This window comes from Festucalex cinctus, chromosome 13 (genome assembly GCF_051991245.1).
Source record: "Festucalex cinctus isolate MCC-2025b chromosome 13, RoL_Fcin_1.0, whole genome shotgun sequence".
In the NCBI taxonomy this organism is placed as follows: domain Eukaryota; kingdom Metazoa; phylum Chordata; class Actinopteri; order Syngnathiformes; family Syngnathidae; genus Festucalex; species Festucalex cinctus.
In genome coordinates, this window is record NC_135423.1 from 25830425 (window position 1) to 25836469 (window position 6045).

General features: G+C 39.1%; 2 long non-coding RNA genes across 2 annotated transcripts in view; both read left to right on the forward strand.

The window, feature by feature from the left end:
* The first annotated feature begins 795 nt into the window (after positions 1 to 795).
* Positions 796 to 6045, forward strand: part of LOC144033380 (uncharacterized) — an 8795-nt gene continuing 3545 nt past the window's right edge. Inside the window, exons 1-2 of the long non-coding RNA XR_013287959.1 lie at positions 796 to 1003; positions 1862 to 1913. This is a non-coding gene — a long non-coding RNA (uncharacterized LOC144033380). The remainder of the gene's footprint in view (positions 1004 to 1861; positions 1914 to 6045) is intronic.
* Positions 999 to 1488, forward strand: LOC144033381 (uncharacterized). The gene is made up of 3 exons (XR_013287960.1): positions 999 to 1126; positions 1283 to 1343; positions 1419 to 1488. It is a non-coding gene; the product is annotated as an uncharacterized LOC144033381 (long non-coding RNA).

Below are 6045 nucleotides of genomic sequence, written 5' to 3' on the forward strand. Positions count from 1 at the left end.
CTTGCCCCGCGCCCCCCGCCGCGGCCGCCCCCCTGGGCTGCGCCTGGTGGACCGTGCGGGGTCCCTTCCAGTTGTTCCTGCAGTTTGTGTGCGGGACTGTTCTGATGTTTCTGCTGTGCCCATTCCACCCGCGCTCCCTGGGTACTTTACCCGCAGGGGTCGGGCCATTTTGCCGCCCCGTCATCCGGAGTTTGATTATGGGTGAATTCTGGGGGGGCTTGTGTAGTGATGGGAACATAATTCACCCACGGAACGTTGAGACGAAGGGGGAGTTCCGGGTGGGAGGAGTTGGTTAGGATAAAAGGATGAAAGGAAGAAATGTTCGTTAGCCTGTGAGCCTCGAGCAGAGAGAAGAGTTGCTGTTAAACACCGAGAAGCTGATGTCAATAAAATGCCAGTCTTTGGTTCCGGGCTTCAACACTCTGCCTCCGACTCCCATCACTACTCGCTGCAGTAGCATTTTTCTAAATATGCAAAAGCACAAATAAATTATTTCTACAATTTTTAGGACAAAACACAATTTCTTTCATAACATATGTGGCTCTTGCGTCTTTCTGATTTTCTGTATGTGGCCATCAAATGAAAAAGTTTGGACACCGCTGGAATACAGTATGCATTACTCTGTAAAGAACCATTCGATTTCTTCAAACACTACTCAATTATATGCCTTTTGGGGCTCTTTACTATTATTAAAAATTCATCCTTATATCACCAACCCCTGACTGTACATGAGTGTACATTACGGCAGTTGGTGGGTGACTCAATATGAGAAGCTTACATTTTCGAGGTGCTTTGAAGGCAACATACGGACGAACGGATGCTTGTTCAATTTAAGTATCAACTTTTTAAGGAATTGATAATGGCATACAAACTAGTAAGCTAAATTAACGAGGTTTTTCCCGGTGTTCAGGAAATATTAACAAAATTTCGATAGAAAAAAAATACGTACACGTACACGTTTTGTAAGAAGTTAGAACATTTGCAAGCTACTAGCTCGAAGCAGGTAAGCTAGGTATTCGTAAGCATAGCGACTTCATGTTTGTTAAACGTGTAGCTAGCTGACACTGTCGACAGTGCCTAAATGGTAGACCGGATATCTTGCAGTGTCTTGTATTAAACATATAAAGTAAGTGCCATCGAAATACTAAGTCCTTAATAGCTTCAAACTAATCAAGGTGATGGAATGAGGTTTAGCTTTCAGTCTAACAAGTCAGATTGTGTTAAAATTGTTGATTAAGATTGTACAGGTAAAACCACTACATGTAAACATTTTAATTTACAGTAACATGTCACAAATGGGAATAAAACACAGTACAGGACCTAAAAATACGACATCCCAGGAGGTAAGTGGCGCTGCTACATTGAATGGAAGAAATTGATGGATTTAAACTCTAAATTCTTTCTTACAATTGAATCAGATTGAACAAACTTGTGGAAATCCAGCCAAATCATCAAAAACAAAGAAGAAATGTCATCCTAAAACAGCAACTTCAGTGGATTCATTTGAAACTATAGCTGCAGGTATACACAATTTGTACAAACCATAAGATACAACAATTGTCAGATATTTTGCTAGACAGGGCTTACAGAATGCAAGTACAATGTTTCTGTAATATATGAACAAGACCTTGTAATGCTGTAATAGTTGTACTTTAATATGATTTTGGTCAACGAAAGATCTCAATTAAATTTCAACATGTCAGATAACATACTACAAGAAGCACTTGTTAGATAAGAGATGCAAAGCATTTTGTGTCATCTTGGTGACTAACAAAATGGCAAAACATTGCAAGCAAAACACGACCCTAGTCATCTCACATACACATTCGTTTTATTCTTCCGTTGTCATTAACTGTTTCAGGTGCAGGTCAAGATATCAGCACGCTTTTTTCAAAGTTTGCAGATATGTTAAGGTAGGTTACTTATAATAACTCATTTCAAGTTGCATTCCTGCTCTTGTACAATTTCTGGACTATCCCTCGAATGAAGTGTATATAAATCTACATTTAATCTCTGCATTGAGGAACAGAGGCGACTACCGGTAAATGCACAACCACTTCTTCGGGCTTCTGAAATGCTAAAAAGCCCTTTAAGGCATTTTCATGTTGGCAAAGAGGGGGTTTGTTTTTTTGCATGTGGATGTAAAATGTTTCCCCTCTAGTGGGTGTTTCGGTATGTCCTTGCAACTCGAGGAGTCTTGCCTCGAGCTCAGCATTCCCCAATCTTTATTGTGTCGTGGCACACATTTTGCTTTTTAAAAAAAAAAAAATCTCCAGTGGCTACACTGGAGATACATATTTATGTACCTTGTGACATCTAGTAGACGAACATTTCATTGTTTTGCCTGTTAATATGGGCCCTATTATATTTTTTATTTTTTGCATCACAAAACACATTTTGCTATCTTTCTGGTTTTGTGAGGGTCAATCAGACACGGCGCTCCGCATACGCACCAACTGCCTAAGGGGGCACCAAAAAACAAATCAAGCCCGTAAAAATAATCATATTAGTAATTATAATATCAGTGTCTAATATTTAAAGCCGCAGTGTGTAGCTCACGACCGCCATCTATCGGTCAAACAAGATAATGCAATGATTTTAAGCACACGAACTACGGCGTCCCAGAGAGACCCTACTTCAACAGCCTACCACCAATTTCACCGGAACTGAACGCAAACAACTTCTGGTATTCCCTCGAGTGATGACGTAAGTGAATTGCATTTGTTAGACATACTGTACAGATCCCTAATATTTGTGATTTAGTCATTTAATTTCAGAATTAATATTTTTGTCGGCATTGTTAGGAAATACTGTACGTCAGCTAATGATAATGGCTATCTATGTTCATATTTGTTAGTGCAACTAAACCATGCAACAGAGAACACACAGTTATGTTATATGTTTTATAGACATGTGGACCATCTCAAAGAGGGCGAGGAGGGGGCGAGGGAGACGACGAGGAAGAGAACGCGGAAGAGAACGCGGTGTCTCGTAACGTACAATTATGTCATCATGGAAAAATAATTCCATTCGAGCATGCATGTGAATGGCTCAAAACATACCTTTGCTTGGAATATGTGGTATTTAGATTACATCGTTTGCTGATATGTTTAGTATATCGTACAAAAATAATGGTGTTAACTGAACTACACATCTGCAACTCAGACTCGTAATTCCCCCCGTGTCTTGTTGCTACTAACCACTCAGAAAAGTGCTGCTTACAAAAATATTTGAAACCCTTTACTCTGATATCGATTTGTCACCATATTGAACAATTTTACCTAATAAATATCACTAAGCAACTTAATTAATTTTGATTGAAGATACAACAGCTTCCTTGTACTTCGATGTGCAGGAATTTACATGGCTTTCACAAATAGTCTTGCTCATGTAATAATGTACTTCATTGGCTGAGTGACTTTCAGTTCATTGTTTGGTACCTCATCTGACATACAATTGTTACCTTCTTGCAGAGACTCGTACAGGAAATGACCATGGAGGAACATGAAGATATCCAAGTCCAGCTGATAGACTGACACCAAGAAATACTTTTTGACACATTGCTGACACATCAGCACCACCATGATTTCCTGTACCTGGATCCCAGACTGCAGCACCTTGGTGACTTGTGGCAAATAAGTGACACTTTCCCAGATCCTCGAGGACAATACAAAGGTTTTTTACCTGGCATATAATTAGTCTATGTCTGACACTTGTTGTTGTAGTTTGTAACACTTGTATATTGTTGTTGTGTGTTAATTTGTACATTTTGAATAACTAAAAAATACTATTTCCTTTGGCGTCAACATGCAGTGTTCATTCGACACCTAACCTAACACTATTTTACATGACCAGAAATGTAAAACATCAAAAGCCTGGAGAATTATTATAAATGCTTGCAATGACAAGGAATTCTTCATTGGCCAATGAATGTAAGGTACAGTACATGAAAATGAATAAATAAAATAAAGTAAAATAAAAGTCTACATGAAATGAACATATTAACAAAAAATTTTTAAAAAAAAAATGCTGTTAGAATATAATGAGCTACATGAATTGCAGTTGTTCCAGAAATTTACCAATACGCTGTGCATTTCAAAATATGGAAAATAGACATACAGGTTTGGGCCAAAAGTAGTGTTACAGAGCAGGTATGTGTTGTACACAGCTAAAATATCTGATTAACTCAATACCATGATGTTTTATTTGTTTTTGTTTTTTGTGTGTGCTGACATTGTCCCCCATTAACATTGCAACATTCCTCAAACTCTCCCGAACACATAGTATGATCTGTAACACTACTTTTCGCCTACTCTATGATGTTATTGGGGCAAAATTAAGGAAGGCTTGTCCATTGATTGTGTGAACAGACTGCAGTAAAAATGAAGTCACTTCAATGTTTGCTGGTTTTATTAAGTTTGACATGCTCCTTGACTGCACAAGTACATGTTATGGAGTGAGGGCATGTTCCCACCAACGATGATATCATATTCTTCAAAGGCTTGCTGAGGAAAGTGAGGGAGGAGTCACTCCATGGCTTCAGACACCTGGTCAGCAGGTCCTGTGTAAAACAAGTGGTGCTTGTACATGTGACCATTCCGTATTGCTTCACACAAAAAGTTCATGTAGTGTGTAATACCGTCCATATGTAAATGACATACCAAGATGTCGGCTGACTTCAGTTTGTTGCAGCTCAGATATGGTAGGTGGAGATACTGGTGGTACAACACCGAAGCCTTCTGGGGTCCTCCATTCAAGTGTCCTCATTCGGGGCATTCCAATTTGGCTGCTGACTCTCCCCTTGATATTTTTTTTTCTTGCAGGTCGGTGATGTATTTAAACGGTGCATGAATGCTTGTATACATCAGAATATGGTTCTGGAACCCCTCAAGTTTGGCTGTTGATCTAGTGTGACACAAACAAAAACAAAATTATAAAATAAAATAAAATAATTGATGATACTACTATATGTCACCAACTTTCCAACAAAGCCCCCAAAATAGAGGTAAGATCTTTAGTTTTTGGGCCCAAAACATTGTATTAGCTCGATAAAAGTAACTTGACTGCATAGAATATGCAAAGGCTGCTTGCTTGTAGAGTTTCCGTGGAAAACGTAGCAGCCTGTAAATTCTTGTGCACCCAATTACACAATGGACCAGTACACACTTGAGTGAGAGAGTTCAGACTCTAGCAGTGCTTACGGTACAGCCAGCATTTAAGTCCAGAAAGTTATTCCCTGCCGAAAATTAATTTCGAGAACACTATTTTCACCAACCACAACGAAAATAATAATTTTCAACTCATCCACTAATACAGTATGCTTTAGATTCTCCATTGAAGTTATGGGCAAATATACCTCCGAAATCACAGTTACATTACATTACACAATAACTTGCGCATTTACTCTAAATATAACGTGCCAGCGGGAATCTTTTTTTTTTTTCAAAGCAAGTAGCTACATAACGAAATCGTTCGAGTGGTGCGGAGTTGCTAATCAACAGCTACAGTGATCGTAAAACAAAGGTACGAACATCGTATTAATTAGTACGGTGTATACTTTTTCTCTCGCTCTCAAAACGTAAACACAAATGTACTCTTACTTACCGGTCAAGTAGAAGCGCAGTCGAAGGCACCGGCACGTCCCAAACCTAGTCTGTTCCTCATTTCTCTCCAACTGGCAAATGCGGCTACAATATAAACTCTTGTTTTGTCGTGCTGAAATAAAATAAATTCCCAAATCAATTGTGATGCTTGATAATGCTCTCTTCGGGGACCGGAAACTCTTCTTCTTTGTGTACATGCGGTCGCCATACAAACCGGAAGTGCGTCTGCAAAGGCGTTCCAAAAACGCGTTAAGAAATGGAGCGCTGAAATTTGTCGTTGACGGCACCCGTAGCAGAAAGATGGCGGCGAAACATGGCGGACACTAGCAGGTGAGGCGCGGTCATGTAAAATAATTAGTGATTTATATACTTACCGTTATATTTTAAAAAAGTATGTTTATGCGATACAACATATCTTTTTACTTACTACTAACACAAACAT